Source organism: Psammomys obesus, unplaced genomic scaffold (assembly GCF_907164565.1).
Source record: "Psammomys obesus unplaced genomic scaffold, mPsaObe1.curated_primary_1811, whole genome shotgun sequence".
Taxonomy (NCBI): domain Eukaryota; kingdom Metazoa; phylum Chordata; class Mammalia; order Rodentia; family Muridae; genus Psammomys; species Psammomys obesus.
The window spans coordinates 1,037,274-1,058,192 of record NW_026587032.1 but is presented as its reverse complement, the minus strand read 5'-3'; the positions used below and the strand labels follow the sequence as shown (position 1 = coordinate 1,058,192).

The window sequence follows — 20,919 nt, the reverse complement described above, 5'->3', positions numbered from 1 at the left end:
AATGTTGCCATGCCAAAGGACAGCAAATGCAGTTGCTTGAAACAATACAAATATATTCCCTTCAGTGCTTAGGAAGCAGCTGCATCCTCCCTGCAGCGGACGGTCCCTCTTCCCGCCCCTAGAGGCTGCCTACTCCAAACCGTCCTTCCGAGGTGACCTCTCCTATGCCTCTGACACTCCTGTCTCCCATAGAGCGCAGCACACCCTCCCTGCTTCAAGAGATCCATCTCAAAACACTGCACCGTCCCTTGACCACCAAGGGTAGATAGGCACAGGTCAGGAAGTAGGCGGAGCTACGACTTAGCCTATCAGAGTGGAGTCCCACCCCTTACTCTCTGCAGGCGAAGCGTCCCCAATCCCAAGGGTTCCGGAGAATCCACTACCCTCATCCACAGTCCCCTTCCATGGTTCCCAGCCCCCAGCCACCTAATTCCATAAGAATCTAGGTGAGAGAGAAAAATCTTGACACTGTTTTCTCACGGGACTGAATTTAATAAGTGAAGACTTGGGTTCTCACATTTTCCGACACTTCAGGAAAGCAAACAGCAATGCCTGCTTCCCTGCTAACACCACCGTTGTGGGCATGAAAACCGCTTTCTATTTCATTCGGTGCGAAGTTGCTCACAAGAAGAAAGGTGAATTATTCAGTGCAATGTTTAGCTGCCACTTAATATTTGCTCTATTAGCACCCTTTGGTCCTTTTCCTAACAGCAGGGTGTCGCTGGCTGCTGCAGCAGGGTGAACTCAGCTTGCTGCTTGGGCGCGTGTGGGTGAACGCGCATATGCCGAAGCAGAGGCTGAGGCTCCTATGCCAAGGGCATCCTTGTGCACATCTGAGACTCGTGAGACGCACATCCAGCACACAAAGGCTAAAGCTTGTCCTTAGTAAGGTGGCCTTCTCCCTGGGAGGCCTCACCATGCCTAGCAGTCGTCCTGTCCCCACCAGCCCTCCAGAGGTCACAAGCATAGACTAAGCACATTACCAGCTGGGGTCAAAGAAACCGATGGCTCAAATTTGGGGGCTCAAGGGACCCTCCAGTTCCAGATCACCCCTAGGCTTGGACTTAGCACAGTGCCTCGCCTCCTACCCGAAGCCACACAGGGACTGCGGAGGAGTTTTGGATCTTAGAGAGAATGTTCTTTGTCCTAAAAAGGGAGTTAATTAATCCCCCTCAGGCGGACTGTCTTCCGTTCTGCTAGTTTGTCACTTGCCAGAACTAGATGCCTGGATCCTGAGCCTCTGAAACTGGGGATTCTGCAAAAGAGGAAAACTATGTATGACTAAGCAGAAGAAGTATGGCCCGTCTTTCACACACACACACACACACAGAGAGAGAGAGAGAGAGAGAGAGAGAGAGAGAGAGAGATTCACAGACATACTTGGAGACATATATACAGATAGGCGGAGAAAAAGATACAGACATACAGATGTACACAGAAACACACATAGAGACTAGAGACACACACACATAGGCACAGAATGCAGAGACAGATATGCAGATAGACACACACACAGAGGCAGACATGCAGATATAGACACAGACATAGACACACAGACACATGCACACAGAGACATAGACACAGATACACATAGAAACACACCAGCACTGAAGCACAGACACACATTTGTACCATACACATATGTAGGCACAAACACACCTACTGAGACACAAAGATAGATACAAAGAGATACATAGAAACAAATGCAGAAAGACACACAGATACATACGGATACACACAAGCACATACTCAGACATCTACACACAGATATACACCTGTATACATTACACACATATATAATGTAGAGATACAGAGGTACAAGGATATACACATATAGGCAAAAATACAAACGTGCATATATGCATAGATATACTTGGGTACATGTATGCTCAGAGATTCATAGGTAGACAGACAGACAGACACAGCCCTGCTCGGTCCACACAGCCATACCCAGCCATCTGGAGAGCTAAGAGCGGGGGCTGATCTTCGCAAGGCTCCCTGGGCACCCACAGAGCTTCAGCTCAAGGCTTCTCATGGATGGGGGGCTATAGGGAGGCAGTCGGGACTTCCAATCAGATGGGAGGGGAACCCGGTCACGACACCAGCACCCTTCTGTACCTTCTGATAATACCACAGTCACTAGGGCCTGAGGTAGCCGCCTGACAGCCTCCAGTGGCGTGATGGCTGGTGTGTCTCTGCACCTTCCCACTGGGATGTGAATGTCTGTGTTTCTGTTTATTTGTCCCCAGCCGAGAGCACCAAGGAGGCTTCTGTTTGTAGGGGATTATTAAAATACAATCTCCAGCCACCTTCTGCCTCTGCCATGGATTGAGATAAATGCATTATTTTTTTTTCTAGGAAAAAAAAAATGGACACCTAATTAAGCCCCTTTGGTTCCACATTCTCAGTAGCAGAGGTGAGTGAGAGATGATTCCTCGGTACCTGTTATTTTAGGTACAGAGAACAAGGCTGGCGCCGTTTTCAAGGGCTATTGAATTTTCATAGACTATTGGCTTCCACATACCCCTGTGTAATAGAAACCTGAACTCAGGAGGTTTTATGCAGGAGGGGAAGGGGGGAGTTGATGGGGGATACAATTGACATATGTTATACTTATATATGAACTTCTTGCAAAATAAGTTAAAATATTATTTTCAAAAAAGAAGATGACTGGGTGACCTTGAGCCCTCAAAAGGGACATGGCAGTTCTCTTAAAGCTGGGAGCCCTTTGCAGTGGCCATAGAGGCCAAGTTCTGCTATTCTGAAACCCAGTGGTCAAATTTATGTCTCAGCATTTCTCCAGGACCAGGCTACCCGAGGGTGACGAGGCACACTTACATTCACCTATCACCAAGACGCCATTCTGGTTGCAGCCTTGTATCTCTTCACTGGAATGGTGAAAGGGTTGTCGGGGTTCTGTTCTTGGGCCTGCTTCCAGCTGGGTGCTTGAATGCCTGCTCTACGATGGACTATTCCCTGGCTGCAGCCCTCAGCCTGCGCAGTCACCATGGTCCTGGACAAGTAGTTGCTGTCTACAGTCATGGAGACACACCGCAGAAGGCTGCCAAGGCAGGCCTCTTGGCAGTCTCACTTTGACCTTTGCTGGGCTTTGGTATTTCAACTACCCCAATGTAGGCGGTCGCCATGCTGTGGAAGCTCTGACCTCTTTGGTGCAGCCATAGATTGTATGCCTCTTAGCCTCTACTCTGTCAATGCCATTCGACTCACAATGAGGAGGGAATGAACAATACATCCATGGGTGGGCAGAATTTCCTCTAACTACATGGTTATTTACTGGGGAGTTAAGTTCAACTGAAGGTGAGTCTGAATTCCATATCATGGTGCAACATGAATAAGCTCACGCTGCCTTCAACTACTTTTTTTTTTTTTTTTCATTTATGACTTTTCAAGATTTCTCTGTGTAGCCTTGGCTACTCTGTTACTTACTCTGTAAACCAGGCTGGTCTCAAACTCACAGAGATCTACCTGCCTCCGCCTCCAGAGTGCTGGGATTAAAGGAGTGCACTGCCACCTGGCTTAACTACCATTTCTTGAGGAAAATTGAACTTATTCCTCTCAGAATGAGAGTAGACTCCTCTGTTTGGACTGGGAGGGAGGACTGTCCGTGCCTGAGTCAGACTTCTCATGAAATTGGAAAGTGTTCCATTCGGACCCTTCCTCCCTGTTCAGCTGGCACTAGCTGTTGGTGGCTCTGTGTCTAGGGAACTTCAAATCAGCAGGTGCTTATATCTCAAATTCCAGATGTTTAAGTCTCAGGAAGAAAATCGAGGAAAGCTGGAGCTGCAGAAGTTCAAGGTCGAGAGTTCCCCTTTGTGGACGGGTTAAAATGTGACAGGTTTCAAACAGACTTACTCTTCAAATGCGTTTCACTTGTGCACAAATGAGCTGTCCACGAGCATAAGGCTATGTAATAAAATATTTTTTTCCCCCACTGTGGGAATTGCTGATGAGAAAGTGTCCTCTGAAAAATGCAAAAGTTTTGAATAAACTATTAGATAACGAAAAGAAGGTCGAGGTCCCACTGGCTCGAGCTGGTGAAGACCGCAAAGGCCTCGGCTATGAGCCTGTCTGTGTGTGTGGGTGGACACTTGTATGCGCCTGCGTGGATGTGTTCCTTTCGTTAACACACCTGTACCAAGCACCGTGTGTGTAAGTTCCAGACCCAGAGGTAGGCTCCCAGAAATCAAACAACAGACCGGTTCCCATGAAGCAGATAGTCCAGTTGAGAACAGAGAAGCAGCTTTCCAGTTAAAATGTAAAGAGTGTGAAGGAGTCACAGGAGGAACTGATTTTAACATCAAAAAGGTTGCTCTGAGGTGCAGCTACTGGGAAACGGGAAGGAAGAAGGGGCTGGAGAGGTGGCTTCGTGGTCAGGAGCCTACACTGCTCTTACAGAGGACTGGGTTTCAACTAGAACCCATGAGTTTGGTTCCTGGCACCCATATTGCATTGCTCACAACTGCCCATAATGCCAGCTCCAGAGGATCTGACGCCCTCTTCTGGCCTCCACAGGTACCCACCCCCACATGCACATACCCACACACAGACACACATACACACACAGTTAAAAATTAAAGAAAATATAAAGAAAAAAGCTCTATAGAAACCTACTACTTAAAAAATAAAACAAGAGGCATGCAATGTCTGAGGAGGGAGCACTAACACGTCCCTACAAGGCTGACAGAGGAGGAATATCAAGGAGTCACCTGACAGGAAATGAAGCCTTCAGCAAAGGGACCCATCTGACAAATGCCACACCCCTTCCCTCTCACCCTCCCGATTCTGGGCTGTGTGCCCACTGGCTGAACTTGATAGGAAGTTTGTGAAAAGGGAGCCACCAAGCCTTCCCTCACAAGGCATCCTCTCCAGCAGAGAGCATGTCAGGAGGAGTGCAGGAGGGGAACATGGATACACGATGGCAGGTACCCTCTGGAATCATTCTGATATTCACAACCAGAGATGTGCTTTCTCCTCAGTTTCCCAATCCAACCAAGAGGAAGGTCAGGCTGACTCTGCTTCATGCTGACATGTTATGCTCAACCTCTACCATGTCTTTGTACAACCTTATCTGTGACCCAAACCCCAAGGCAAAGCCCTGAAGCTGCAGAGAGGAAGGAAGGAACGAAAGAAGGAAGGAAAGAAGGAAGGAAGGAAGGAAAGAAGGAAGGAAGGAAGGAAGGAAGGAAGGAAGGAAGGAAGGAAAGAAGGAAGGAAGGAAGGAAGGAAGGAAGATACCATGCCAAGATACTGAAATATCTATAGGAGAGACCGAGACTCAAGAGGCTGGCATGTGTGGTGAATAATGAGCCCTGGTTGGAATGCGAAAGAGCAGGATCATGGGAGGAGAGAGCTTCAGTTGGGAAATTCTCAGATTAACCTGTGTGCATGTTTTCTGGGGATTGTCTTGACTGTTAATTAATGAAGGAAGAGCTAGCCCAGCTCATCGAGTTACCTACCTCAACTCTTAGCTGTCAGGAACAGTAACGGGGACCCAGCATCTGCTTCTGTCACCCTGGCCTTCTAACCAGTAGCTACCATGAGTGAGTGCATCTCCATCCACATTGGCCAGGCTGGTGTCCAGATCAGCAATGCCTGCTGGGAGCTCTACTGCCTGGAACATGGCAGATGCCAAGTGACAAGACCTTTGGAAGGGTTAGGGTCGGGAGATGACACCTTTAACACCTTCTTCAGTGGGACAGGCGCTGGCAAGCATGTGCCCTGGGCAGTGTTACTAGACCTAGAGCCCACAGTCATTGATGAGTTTCGCACTGGTACCTACCACCAGGTCTTCCACTGAGCAGCTCATCACAGACAAAGAAGATGCCGCCAATAACTATGTTCGTGGCCACTACACCATTGGCAAGGAGATGGTTGACCTTGTCTTAGACAGAATTCACGAACTGACTGACCCGGGCACAGGTCTCTAGGGCCTCTTGGTTTTCCACAGCTTTGGCTGGGGAATTGGCTCTGGCTTCACTTCCCTGCTGATGGAGCAGCTATCTGTTGATTATGGAGAGAACTCCAAGCTGGAATTCTTCATTTACCCTGCCCCCCCCCCAGGTTTCCACCACAGCGGTTGAGCCCGACAATTCTATCCTCACAACCCACATCACCCTGGAGCACTCCAATTGCCTTCACGGTAGACAATAAGGCCATCTATGACATCTGTCCTAGAAACCTCGACACCAAGCACCCGACCTCCACTAACCTTAACAGCCTTATTAGCCAGATTGTATCTTCCATCACAGCTTCCCTCAGATTTGATCAGGCCTTGAATTGTGATCAGACAGAATTCCAAACCAACCTAGTACCCTAACCTCATGTCCTCTTCCCTCTGGCCATATACACCCCTGTTATCTCTGCTGAGAAAGCCTACCATGAGTACCTGTCTATAGCAGAGATCACCAATGCCTGCTTTGAGCCAGCCAACCAGATGGTGAAATATAGCCCTCACCATGGTAAACTCATGGCTTGCTGCCTCCTGTACCATGGCAATGTGGTTCCCAAAGATGTCGATGGATGATGGCTGCTATTGCCACCATCAAGACCAAACGTAGTATCCAGTTTTTGGACTGGTGCCCAACTGGTGTCAAGATTGGCCTTAATTACCAGCTTCCCACTATGGTACCTGGTGGAAACCTGGCCACGGTCCAGAGAGCTGTGTGCATGGTGAGCAACACCACGGCCATTGCTGATCTGATGTATGCCACTCGTGCCTTAGAGCATCGATATATGGGTGAGGGCATGGAGGAAGGGGAGTTCTCTGAGGCCCGTGAAGACATGGCTGCCCTAGAGAAGGACTATGAAGAGGTTGGTATGGATTGTGTTGAAGGAGAGGGTGAGGAAGGAGGAGAGAAATACTAATCCATTCTCTCAGCCCCTGTATCGTGTCAAACTCCCCAAGACTTCAACTTCAACATTAAGCTCACAGGCATTGATGCTACTAATTTTTTTTTCATTCTATGATCATGTCTTCTCCATGTGTCCATGTAAAGTTTTTTTTTTTCATGATGCCTCAAAGTAAAAGCTTTAAGAAAAAAAAAAAAAAAAAAAAAAAGACCTAGCCCGTTGTGGGTGGCACTGTTCCCTAGACAGGGAATACAAAACTACACAGGTAAAGCTAGTTGCAAAAAGCAGGTGATATAGAGGCATTCCTTTCTCCGTGCTGAGGATGGGATGTAACGAATTACTTAAGCTCCTGCCTTGACTTTCCCTTATGAATGATGAGGTGAGGACTGATGGGGGAGGGGGATAAGGAGGAGCAGGATCCCCGTGAGAGAGCTTCAATTGGGGAATCCTCTAGATCAACTCGGCCTTTGTCATACAGACCGTATTCCAGAACTGTAAGCTAAAAGAAACCAGTTCCTTCCCTGTTATGTTTGCTCAGGATATCTATGAGTTACTTCTCATTTCTTCGATAAGACACCAAAACCAAATGTGACTTATGGAAGTTTGTTTGGGCTTATGGAAGAGTTTATTTGGGCTTACGGTTCCAGAGGGGGAACCCATAATGGCAGGGAAAGCCTGGCACTAGGCAACCCCCTCAGGAAACTGAGAGATCACATCTTCAACCTCACATAGAAAGCAGAGGAAATGAAGTAGAAATGGGTGGGGTTATAAACTCCCAAAGCCCACTCCCTACCTCATGTCCTCCAACAGGAAGACAGGAAGAGGAAGTCAGGGAGGAAGGACAGAGAAAGTGCAGAGCTTGGTTCTGGTCCCTCAGGCACGCTGAGATCCAGCCCGGAGAGCAGAACAGGCTCCCCTTCTTGTACCCCATGAATCATACAGACTGGGTCACGCCTTAAAAGGGCACCCTTTTCCCACCTCTCAGCCGTTATTCTGAACTACATGGCCCACCTGACTCTGACCACCATTTCTTCTACTGGACATGATGACAGGGGGGCATCTGCCCTGTTGAGCGTGCAAGGTCATCATCGGAGTCACGCACAGCCGCTTCACAGCGTGCAGGGTGAGCACACAGGTGAGCATGCATCACAGAACCCCTGCCCCTCAGTCCCACAGATGTCACAACCAATACTGTGCTTTCTCGCTCGGCAGCAGGGGAATAGCCTCTGAGAAGGGAGAAGAAGCCCCTTCAAGGGGAAAACACCCCCACACACACACACACACACAGAACCACATCTTTGATCCAAGTAGAAGAAGAAGAATCAGGGCCTTGAGGCCTGAGAGAGTGGGTATGTATCAAGCCAGGGTCTCCCAACTACTTTACCTGCCTCTCTTCCTGACTACAAACCTCACTCCTGCTTTCTGGCCTTAACTTGTGGCCTTCCTCTCCTGATGTTATCCTCTCCTCCCTTTGATCCCGCCTGCCTCCTTCAGGAGCCATCCTAGTGCCTGTGGCCCAGGACTCTGTCCCCCTCCCCTGTCTTCTAAGCCCTCCAAAATCACAGTGATGCCCTCAAGTACACCCGAAATCTAGGACTTCCCCATACCCGCTCCCAAGGCGGCCCACATGGCAGAGTAGTGCTTGCTTGCCCAGGGTCTGGGTAACATAAATCTAACCCTGTCTCTTTGGATACTGGTCCCACAGGTTGATAGCCTCTCGTCAACCAGGGGCACCAATGCCCTCAGAGTGCCAAGCACTGCACTGGCAGTGAGGGGACAGCAGGAAGGGGAACCCCTGCAACCCTAACCCACAGAGCCAACGGCCTGGGAGAGAAGGTGACGGCCAAGCAACAGTGGGGAGCTCAGGCTGGGAGCTGAGGCGGGGCCTGGCTGCTTCTCCCTCTGCCCGGTGTGGGGAGAATAGCAGCGCTGCCGCCCCAGTCTCCATTAGCTCCCCTGGCTGGCAAGGGAAGTGTCGGGACCCAGGAGGCTGTAGCTACGTTTGTCATCCAACCTGGGCGCTCATGAGTGTATGAGTGTGTGTGTGTGTGTGTGTGTGTGTGTGTGTGTGTGCGCGCGCGCACACACACACATCCCTAGATCTTCAAAGATTTCTTTCAACTTTGCAAAATAATGAAGTCTCTCCCATAAAAATAGCCCATCGGCTTCAATCTGCCGTTATATTTTTCCTGGGACCCTGGGTTGAGCATGAGTATAATCTGTAAGATAATATAAGCACTAATAATGTTTTCCAGAGATGCATTCTTCAGCCTAACAAACGCAAACTGCTACTAGGGGGTGCGTTTGTTAGCATTGATGAGGCCTAGATCACCCAGCTTTGGCAACAAGATGAAAAACAGGCTGGTTTTCTCCCCTTCTAAGCTGTTCAGCTTCTTTAAAAAAAAAAAAAAAGAAAGAAAGAAAAAAAATTAGCATAAATGTGTTGAATGTTCCACACAAGTCTAAATTAGTCTTAAAAACTCCTTTGTGGTTCCTCTCCCATTAAAGACTTTAAGTATCGTTATCCTTCTTTAATAGGACAATTCATCAACGTAGCCCTCTAAAAGGTAAGCAATGGAGATGGATTAGACGTGGGGGAGGGGTGTGCCGTAGCGAACACTCCCGCAGAATATGCTAATGCCGTACCGGGCACTTAGTAGGTACTTAATAAACAGATATTCTATTCATTGGCTGAAATTCCTTTGTGTCTACAAAGTAAGTCCTTCCGGTACTGTTTGAAGATTTTAAAAGTCGGGAATGCTTAATCATCGTTTCCCATTTTATTTGAGGACTTGGAAGCTCCCGGGAAAAGCTTTTTCTTTCTAGACTAGACCCTCGGACTTTGACGCAGCGCCACCTACTGGCAGAGCACGGCCGTCTTCTCTCAAAGCATCCCCAAAGCCCCGTGGCATTTATTTGCCGTCATTCTACCGCATGGGGCAGACCCCATAGTGTAGGATGGACTCAGACAGGTATGTTCAGTGGACAAGAAACATAACCAGAGACTCAAGAATAAATGCCCCAGACGCAGGCATCCTGCACCGGTTTTCTTTCTGCCCCTCAGGCCCCTCCACACACACCCAACGTGGCGGTCAAGGCCTTGCTTGGTCCTAACTTCCCTGTGCTGCAGCAGCAAGATGCGGTCTCCGGGCATAAAGGCAGCTCCAGATTGGAGAGCAAACAAAGGCTGGGGCAGATCCTCAGCTCAAGGTTGCTCTCCCTACCGCAAACAGATTGTATCCCCCTGTCAACCGGAGATGCAATTAAGCTATTGATCCGACTGCAAAATGGGCATTGATAAATCAATACGGTGCAGATGCCGTAGATAAACACGGCCCGTCACCAGGAGGCACGCACGTGTGAATGATTCCACGCGTGGTACGGGGGGGGGGGGGGGGGGGGCGCCCCCGGGGGGGGGGGGGGGGGGGGGGGGGGGGGGGGGGGGGGGGGGGGTCACCGCCTCAATATGGCCGAGCATGCCGAACACCGTGAGGATGTATGGCGGCCTCTTCCGCCCTAAACTGTTGCTGCTCTCTCATTCATTCCGTAAGTACCTTTTGTGTGACTGACTGTATACCTGGCCTGGGGCCACTAGAACTGCTAAGCCTTCCCAGCGTTCCCGAAGCCTCATGACCTGCAGAAGAACTAGCAGAGTCGCCTTGTGACATGGGACACCTGTGGTGGGCAGGCTACAACACAGGTTTTCAGCCTCAGCGATAGAAGTGGCCCCTGAGATAAGCCTTTGTCCCTGACTCAGCTTTACAACTGAGTGCGCAGAGGCTCGGAAAGGCTTGGAGTGTGGGGGCAGGGAGCTGGCTCTGGCTAAACATGACAACCTGATCCAGGACACCCATGTAAAAATCAAGGCATGTGAACTTAGCCCTAGAGAGTTGGAGACAAGAAGGTCCCTGGAGCTTGATGTCCAGCAAATCTTACCCCACAGGTGAGTGAACTCCAGAGTCTGTGGGAGGCCCTGTCTCAAAAACTACAGTGAAGGGCCAGTGGGATGGCTCAGTGGGTGAGGGTGCCTGCCAGCAAGACTGGACAACCCAGGTTTGATCGCTAGGACCAACATGGTGAAAGGAGAAAACCCATTCGTGAGAAATGTCCTCTGACCTCCATACACATACTGTGGTGTGCGCGTGCGCGCACACACACACACACACACACACACACACACACACTAAATGAATGAATGATGAATGAGTGAATGATTAAAACTGTGTTGAGGTAAATAAATTGAAGAGCAATAGAGTAAGACACTGTCAACATATAACTCATGAACATATGTACATACTCAAATACATAAACACATGCACAGAAAGAGAGAGAGAAAGAAAGAAAGAAAGAAAGAAAGAAAGAAAGAAAGAAAGAAAGAAAGACAAAAAGAGAAAAAGAAAAGAAAGAAAGTCTTGGCAAACAATCAGATAACAAATGTTGAATGAGAATTTGAACCAAGACTGCCAGGTTTTAAAACCTATTCTCCTCCATGACAGTGTTTATACAACCCATATCTTGGATCTGATCTTGGAACACACTTTCCCTGTAACCACAGATGTCATTCCACCCCAGGGCAGCCAAGAACCACCAACCACAGGGGAATAGGAAGTCATCAATCAGGGCAGTCTTGTCTGATCTTTACAGCCCAGGTCTGAGGCAGCCTCTAACAGGCTAGTGGACTCAGTACTCCAACACGGCCAAACACCTACCCCACATCCAAGACCCCCAGTCCTCCTTACGATTAGAAACCCGGTGTCACACAGGCACTATGCAGTGGGAAGGCTGGCCCAAGTCCCAGGCCCACCACAGGATGTGAAACTAGATTAACTTCAGACCAATTAGGGTGGTTTTGTTCCTTCTGTTGATGGATGATTTTGGAAGGGACACGTGACAAAATTCTGGCCAAGGAGACATTGCTCAGAAACACAGGAATGCTAGAGGAGCAGCCGGGAATGGTCTCTTAGCACTTAAATAGAGATGCACAGACCATGTTCATCCGCCAGATTGGCAAGACACCAAGAGGCTGAGAACACATTGTGTTGCTGTGGGGAAGTAAGTCCTTTAAATATTGCTGACAGGAGCATGAACTGTGCGGATCCTAGGAAGGGCAATTTGAAGATCGCTGTGAAGGTTACTAACGTACGTCCCTCTTGCCTGAGCTCTTCCACCTCTGGGAATTTATCCTACAAGAATGCTAACATATTCGCAGAATTGGTTATAATAGCAAATTGAAAAACAACCTAAATATCTATCAAAAGATGACAGGTTAAACAAATAGGGTTATATCTACAGAATGCAATATGACACAGCTATAAAACCATAGTGAAGGTACATTTTCTATGTCAAAATATTTCAATAGGCGATAAAAGCAAAATGTCAGAAAATTCATACAATATGCTATTGTTTGGGAAAATAGGGATAGGATAGAGAAAACTATACTTCATATTTTCTTGAGCAATGTTATATAAAGAAGTTATGGGAGAACGTGAAGCCCAATTTGCAAACAGATAAAGGCAGGGGAAAAAAGGGACACATTCTATTATGTGCCTTTTAGATTTGCAAACCTATGTAGATAACACTTACTCAAACAATCAGCTATCTTGAAAGGAGAGAGGAGGAGCTGCTCCAGATGGCTTAATCAGAAAATGCTTACCTTGCAAGCATGAGAAGCTGGATCCCCAGAATCTGCATAGTCAGGTGTGGTAATGGGAGGACTTACAACCTCAGAGCTGGGAAAGTAGATGCTCAGGGCTCAGTGGCCAGCCAGACTACAGTATTTGGAGAGTTCAAAGCTACTAAGAGTCCCTGTCTTAAAAAAAAAAAAAAAAGTGGACAGCTTCCTGGGAATAACACCTGCAGCTGTCTTCTGTTTTCCATGTATTGTACACCACACACACACACACACACACACACACACACACATAGGAAGAGAGGGGGAGGGGGCACCAGGCATTGTAATAAACACCTATAGTTCCAGCACTCCAGAAGCAGAGCCAGAAAGATTGCCACAAATCCCAGGACAGCCTGGTCTACCTAGGAAGTTCCAGTACATCCTGCAGATAAACAGCAGGGGTTTTCATCTCTTTTGAGGACATTCACATGCAAGAACGTGGGCTAGCAGGAACAGCTGTGAGAAAACAGCCTTTGCTGGAACTAACATGGCCATTGCACGCGCAAACCTATAGCAGCTGGAACTAAGTGCTCAGAAGAAAGCCAGTACAGAATCCCAGCGCGGGCAGAGAAGGGACTCAGAAAGCCCTATCCCTAACCAAGGAGCCGTCGGGAACTGATGGCTGAGGCAGGAGGAGTTTTCTTCAGAGATGCAGTCCCTGAGGGGCTCCCCACGGTCCTACATCCAAACACATGCAGGCAACACTAAGTGACTTGAGAGGGATTAGAAAAGATCACACGAAGTTGAGAGGGAAGGGGGGGGGAAATGGAGGCATCATTGGGAAGGAGGAAGTCATATGATCGAAACACACTATATGCATATATGTCTAGATCCTCAGATGATAAAATAAACACTGAACAGTTCAGAACGGGGGGAAGGGGGGCGAAGAACATGAGCCGGGTAAGGTCCCAGAAGCCATTGTGTGACCATGAAAGAGACCACCCCCGAGTGAGCAAATAGAAACAAAGGGTGACCTTGGTAACACTGCCGAGACTCAGTCCAAGCCAGGCGCTTTCAGATGAGACAGTTCTCCTGTTCAAACCATCAGACTTGGGTTTTTAGCACCTTGTGCAACAGCACGCCACTGAGGAAACAGGACCCCTGGGAAGAAGATTCTGAGCACTGGAAAGCAAAGAAGGCCCCGAACTTGATAACTGAGCAGATCAGGTACGGATGACACCTAATCCTGGACGAGCAAATTCATTCACCATCTACATTCCCAGTGAAGGAAGATTGAGGGTGCACACGACAGGCTAAAGCCAGGGTGCCACGGAAGCAGGCTCACTGAGAACATACTCCCGTGGCCTGGGGTCAAGGACTTAGGCCATATGCACAAGGACGGGGCTGCTGTGCCTGGCAGGTGGGCTTCACAGGGCCTGGGCCCCTGACAGGAGGCTGAGCTTAGTGCCCGCCCACCCATAGGAAGCACTGATCTCTGGAGAAAACCCCACCAAGGGAACTCTGCTTCCCTGCATGAAGGAAACAAAACTAACCCAAGGGGCTGGAGTTAAGAGCTCAGCGGCTGAGAGCGCTGGCTGCTCTCCCAGAGGACGTGGGGTCCTTCTGGTGATACCTTTCACCTTCATGATGGCTCAGAAACTGTTAACTCCAGCTCCAGGGGCTCTATTGCCCTCTTCTGGCCTCTATGGGTACTGCATGCACTCCATGCACAGATACACCGTGCAGGCAAACCGCCAGTGACCAACTAACTGATGAGCAAAGGACGGGTAACCACCCCAGCTTTCACTTTCCTAAGGACACAGAACCCAAGGACACAAAGAAGGAGTGTAGCCTGGCAGAGGGGGCAAATGCCCACTCTTGCCCAAACCTCAGTGGGGATGAGACTTTGGGTTGGTTGGGTTGGTTTGGTTGGTTGGCTGGTTGGTTTTGGTTTTTGGGGGGTTTTGGTTTTGGTTTTGGTTTTTAACATTCAGACTCTTTCTGAGGAGCAGAGAAGATGACTCAGTGTGTACAGGCACTTCCAGCCAAGACTGACTACTGTGCATGATCCCTGGGACCCACGTGGGGGAAAAAAGAGAAGCGACTCTCCCAATTGTCTGATGGCTACACACATGCCATGACACACACATGCCTATAAGTATGTATACACACACACACACACACACACACACACACACACACACACACAATTTTTAAAGGCTTTTTTATGTTTACTGACTGGTATTTTTTTTTTAACTTTATGTCTCTGACTCTCCCTCCTCCTCTTCCTCCTCGTCCTCACCCTGCTTTCTACTCTCCCTCCCCTTTCACTCTTTCCCTCCTCTTTTCTGCCCTCCTTCTCTCTCTCTTGCCCCTCCCCCTCCTTCTTCCTCCCATTCTCTTCCCCACCTTTACTTTCTATCATTCTCCTTCTCTTTCCACTTTTTGAATATTATAACATTCTTTTCCTTTCCGGCCCATCCAGGTGGAAGTTCTGCCCATCCCAACAAACGCACAAGTCTTAGCACAGAAATGTGAGACTACAGAGAGAAAGCACGAGGCAACCTGAAGCCTACAAGAGTCTGTCTCCCAGAGAGGGGCTCCAAAGATACTTAGGTAGACGGAATGTTGGAGAGAGAATCAAGTGAGCTTTTTTTAAGCATCAGAGGGCAAGGGTACAGCTCAGAAGTGGGGTGTTTGTCTAGCATGAACTAACCCTGGGCTCTAACACCAACACCAAAACATTTCAAAAATTTTTTAACTTTATTTTTTTTAACCACCTGGAACCACGGAGACTGTACCAGAGAAGAAAAAGAAGGTTCCTGCTGTGCCAGAAACCCTTAAGAAAAAGCGAAGGGATTGTAGAGTTGAAAGTGAAGCGCCTATGGAAGAGCTTCTCCCTGAAGATGCTGCAAAAGGCAAGGAGGAAGCTCATCTAGGAGAAGGCCAAGCGCTACCTCAAGGAGCACAGGCAGATAGATGTACGGGACGGAGATTTGGAGGGCCAGGATGGTAAGGAAAGCTGGAAACTCCTACGTGCCTGCAGAACCAAAACTGGCGTTTGTCATCAGAGCCCGAGGTATCAATGGTGTAGGCCCAAAGGTTCGCAAGGTATTGCAGCTTCTTCACCTTCGACAGGTCTTCAATGGCACCTTTGTTAAGCTCAACAAGGCTTCAATTAACATGCTGAGGATGGTGGAGCCGTGCAGTGGGGGGGGGGGGGTTCCCCAACCTGAAGTGCATAAATGAGCTCATCTACACGTGCGGCTATGGCAACATCAATAAGAAGCGAATTGCCTGGACAGGTGATTGACTGCTCCATCTCTTGGTTTATTCAGCATCATCTGCATGGAGGATCTAATTCACGACATCTATGATCTCGTGAGTTAGAAAACGCTTCAAGGAAGCGAATAACGTCCTGCGGTCCTTCAAACTGTCTTCTCTGCGAGGTGGAATGAAGAAAAAGACAGCTCACTTTGTGGAAGGTGGAGATGCTGGCAACAGGGAAGCTGAAATAAACAGGCTTATTAGACGGATGAACTGAGGAGTTGCCCAGGCGTTGTCTATGATATTTTGGTAATCTGGCCAGTTAATAAACAGTCACAGCTTGGCAAGTTTAAAAAAATTTTAAAAACCAGATGGCGGTTGGTGTTTCATATGAGCATTTGAAAGGCTGAGGCAGGAGGATTGTTATTAGATTGAGGCAAGCCAGGGATATATGATGAGTTTGGGCTTTGCTAAACAGTCCCAGGTCAATGGGCACACGGATGGCATTGACTGACCCAAATGCATCCCCCAACAAAACCAAAAGACATGAATCTGAGAGAGAGACAGGTGGGGAGCTGTTTGTTGATAGGTATGGAAGAGGTAAGAGGGTTGAAAGTTATCTGCATGTGTTAGATACATTATAAAACTGTCAAAGAGCTAACTTAATTTTTTTTTAATCTAAGACCCATATTGACATTTTAACAATAGCTTCATTTATCAGCAAGCAGCTCATTTTGTGTTCTTTTCAACCTTTTATATTATGGATCATACATTAAGGATGATTTCATGGAAGTCTTAGACCTACACTCTTAGCGTTTCTGTCGTTGTTAGTGATAAAAACAAACTTCTCCTAAATGCAATACTGTCAGAGAATTTTTAAAGCATGGTTTAAGGAGGGGTGGGAGAGTGGGGGTAGGTGCTGGAGAGATAGCTCAGAGAATAAGAGCTATCTTACTGTTCTCACAGAGGACCTGGGTTCAAGTCCCAGCACCCATGATAGGCTCAAAACCACCTATAATTCCAGCTACAGGGGATTCAACACCCCCTGGCCTCTTCAAGCACCTGCACACACGGTACAGATCAACTCACACGTACCCGTAAATAAAAGTAACAAATATTAAATAAAGAATGCCTAACAGAAATCCTCACCAAACACACTAAACCAGGAAGAGAGAATTTCAGAGCATGTAGACAAAGCTCCTGCACTAGGCCGTTCAGACCATAATGAAGGAGCAGAAGCTGTAAACAAGACGTGCAAGATCTCTGGGACACAATTAAAAGATAAAAGTTACATTTTTTTTTTCTCTCTAGAGGAGGGTACAGATTAGAGACATGGAACCCTATTGCTATAGTCTGAATGTGAGTGTCCCAACATGCTCATACATTGAGATGCTTGGTCCCCAGACATTTGCGCTGTTGTGGGTGGTTGTAGGACCTTCCGTTATCAGGTCTAGCTGGCAGATGTGGACCACTGAAAGCAGGTCTTGAAGATTACAGCCCAGCCTTTTTTTGGCCCGAGCCTCCTGTTCCCTGATCCACCAAGCTCTCAGCAGGCTACACCACAAGCTCCTGCCAGCACAGACGGAAGCTGAAACGACCACCGTGCCACCACACTGACCGTCTGTCAATATGGACGGATAGTCCCTAAAAACCACGAAACTGTGCAAATCTTTTCTTCAGTGACTTGTTTCTTTCAGGTATTCTGTCACATCAATGAGAAGCAAATAATAACTATACATTGAAAGGATTGAAAAAAAATCCCTAATTGTATAAAAGATGGGGCATCCGGGTATAGAAGGGCACTTAGAACCCCACACAGACATGGCCATAAAAGCACCGCTTGGAGCCATATTAACGCTAAAACACCGGAAGTATAGGACAAAGAAAGAATATTGAGAACTGTGGCAGAGAAACACCAACTCACTTACAAAGACAAACAGCCGAGGAGTACCAATGAGTTGGTAGCATGCCTGCCTGGCTCGTGGTGCAAAGCCTCGGGTTCAGTCACCAGCCTCACACAAAACTGGCCGTGGTGGCATGTGCCTGCAAGCCTAGCACTTGGGAGGTAGAGGCAGGGTGATGAGATAGTCAGGGTCATTCTTGTTTACACAGCAAGTTCACAAGACCTTATCAAATACGTGTATGTATCCAAGGTGTGTGCATGTGGGGTACATGAGGTCGTTGTATTTGGGGTACGCGCATAAAAGACAAACTCACCAGGAGAGCAGGAGATTTTCAGCAGAGGCTCTGATAGCCGGGTGAGCCGGGAATGATATCGTTCAAGTCCTGGAAGAGAGTAGGTCCAATTTAATTTGCTATTCCAGCAGTTGTCCTCCAGAATAAAGAAGAAATAAAATCTTTCCAAGACAAGCATAAACTAAAGAATCCACGAGTGCTAAGTTAACACTAGAGAAGATACTTAAAGACACTCTGCAGAAAAGAAGACATGGCCACATGTTGCAGAGAAAAATAAGTCCCACTAAAAGAGGAAATACGCAGATGAAAATCAGGAAAGTATCATAGATAAGGAGAAAAAAAAATCACAAAAACTAATATATTCTTCTCAGTTATAATTCTGAATGTGGATATCCTTAATTCTTCAAATCAAAGGCACAGAGTGGGCCTGGCACCGTGGTATGTGCCTGTAATCTCAACACTTGGGAGGCTGAGGCAGGAGGATTGTGCATTCAAGCCCAGCCTTGGCTACACAGAGGAACTCTGGAAAAAAAAATAATAATAATGTAGCTGAAAGGTTGGCTCAGCAGTTAAGAGCACTTTAGTGACCTAAAGCAACTTAGGGGAGGAAAGGGTTTATTGAGTTAACACGTCCAGGTGACAGTCCGTCGTTGAGGGCCATCAGGGCAGGAAGATGAAGCAAAAAGCGTGGAAGAATGCTGCTGGCTGGCTCGCTCGCTGGCCAGCTTTCTTACACTGACAAAAACCAGGTAACGATGCTGCCCGTAGTGGGCCGGGCTCTAAGACCATCTCCCACAGAGATACCAGTCGTACCCAGGCAACCCCTCAGTTGAAACTCCCTCTCAGACGACTCTAGGCTGTATTGGGTGACAGTTCAAACTAAGTCCATGCCACTGCTGAGAGACTATGGAGCCTTGCATGAAGGACTTAGTGAGAAAAAGTTAGGTCATGCGGATCAGGCCCCTGGAGACGGTATTAAGACCCTGTCCGTTCCTATGTGTGGAACACAAGCCCCAGGGGAATGCCCCAAAGACTGTGACTGAAAAGCTCTACAGTGAAAATCCACTAGAGAGCAATGGCTCAGGTGGGGAGACACCAGAAGCCTCTTTCATGACCGCACCCAGAGCAAATAAAGCAAGCAGATTGCCTGGCATGTTTGAAATATTCAGAGACTGACAGTTCCATCACGGAGCTTGGGAAATAATCTGTACTTGGTACACAGGATACAGAACAAGTGAAAGAGAAACTGAGCCATTATTAACTTCTAAGAGCATTAAAAAAAAAAACTGTAGAAGGGAGAAATATAATCCTAGTGGTTACTGTAACGTGTGGCTCACTGTGAAGAATGGTTTACATGTACATAATAACACAAACACTGGATATTGATCTGCCATGACTAAAGATTTAATGCGCTCCAGCAGAGTGGGGAAGCTTCTGGGAAGGTAGAGAGGCTGTCTCCCCTTCCACGAGTGGAAACTTGATGGATCATCTCAAAAACTCTTAGAAGTCAAGAAACGGCTGTTAATTTAAGTTGTGTAGAAATGTGGCAAAGATGTAAACAATACAATAAAAAAAAAAAAAACACTTAAATATTAGAGCAGGTATTTCTTGGAAGCAGATGCCTGCCATCTTTCATTATAAGTCCAGTAGCCATATTTAGGTACTCTTGTACCTAGAACCTGGGTTGGTTAAAAAAAGAAAAGTAATGACTAGAAAGCAGCAGGCCTCTGAGGTGTGTGAGAGCTGTTTGTACTTCCTGTCAGTTGTGACGCAACTGGAGATCACCACCTGACCTCGGGAACTTAAAACCTAGCAAAGCCTCACAAACTGGCTGCCTTCCCTGCTGCGCCGTGACGTGAGCCGCATTGCTGGACATGCCTCTCTGTCAGGTAGGCAGTAGAGCTAGAAGCAGGTCGTGTAGACAATCTGGCTCCACTCACGCCCCTGTCAGGGAGCCAGTCAGATTCTGAGCAGGCTTGAAGGTCATCAGGATGAATCCTAACCCTAGTAACCAGCAGACTGTAAAACCAGGAGCGCAAACTACAGAACTTTGATTACCGGTCAAAAGAGCAGAGGAGTCTGGGTCTTATCTCATGCCCACACGGAGACATGACACTCTCAGCTGCTCAAAAGATGGTAAGAATGCTTAGAAGCTGCAGACACACTGTCCCCTTTTAAGCATTAATCCAAATGGGCTGTCAGTCATCCAGACAGGGAGTCATTCCCAGGAAGCTGTCTGTCCCAGAAACTTTTAAAAAGTAGAAAAAGGCTACCTTCAACCGCAGGCTGCCAGGATGGTCGCTCTGGTCACTGGCTACTCTCCGTTCCTCGATATTCCTTTGGCCATGCCCACACCCATCCCTTGAAGAGATAGATAGATACACTACCTATCTCCTATACTATACCCTGGGAATTCTTTTAACAGAGACACAGGGACCACAGAGCCAAGAATCTGCCACAAGATCCCAGTAACTCTTTAACCAGCAAGCAGAGAAAATTGTTCATAGTCCCTGCTGAGTCTTTCCTTCCTTTCTCTCCTCCCCACTCCTGCCTTTCTCCTCTTCTCTTGACGCAGGACCTTGTGTAGCCCAGTCTGGCCTCCAACTTGCTATGTACTCCAGGATGACCTTGACCCTGATCCACCTGCCTCCTCCTTCTAAGTGCTGAAATTACAGTTGACCAGGCCTGGGCAGGGCTGGATGAGGAGCCCAGGACCTTGCGTGCTGGTCAAGCATTCTACCAACTGAGTTACGTCTGCAGCCTCCAGCCTCTCCATAGTAACCGCCTCTGCAGTGTTTGCTCAACTGCCAACTGAAAGAACGATATCTCTCTCTTTTTTTAATTTTATTTTCATCTTTATAATTACTAGCATACATTGCACAAATGAGTAAATGCTGCAGCCATTCAAAACAACGAGGTGCTGGCAGGAAAGTTTATCTCCAAGGAGCGTTACGTGTTAAGATAGGCAAGGTGCG

The 20,919-nt window shown here is 47.8% G+C and overlaps 3 pseudogenes; all 3 read left to right on the top strand.

Moving 5' to 3' along the window:
• The first annotated feature begins 2,699 nt into the window (after positions 1-2,699).
• Positions 2,700-3,182, top strand: LOC129673130 (succinate dehydrogenase [ubiquinone] cytochrome b small subunit, mitochondrial-like; annotated as a pseudogene).
• Positions 3,183-5,554: 2,372 nt separating this feature from the next.
• Positions 5,555-6,885, top strand: LOC129673173 (tubulin alpha-1B chain-like; annotated as a pseudogene).
• An 8,405-nt stretch (positions 6,886-15,290) lies between these two features.
• On the top strand, positions 15,291-16,025 carry LOC129673180 (60S ribosomal protein L7-like; annotated as a pseudogene).
• The last annotated feature ends 4,894 nt before the right edge of the window (positions 16,026-20,919 follow it).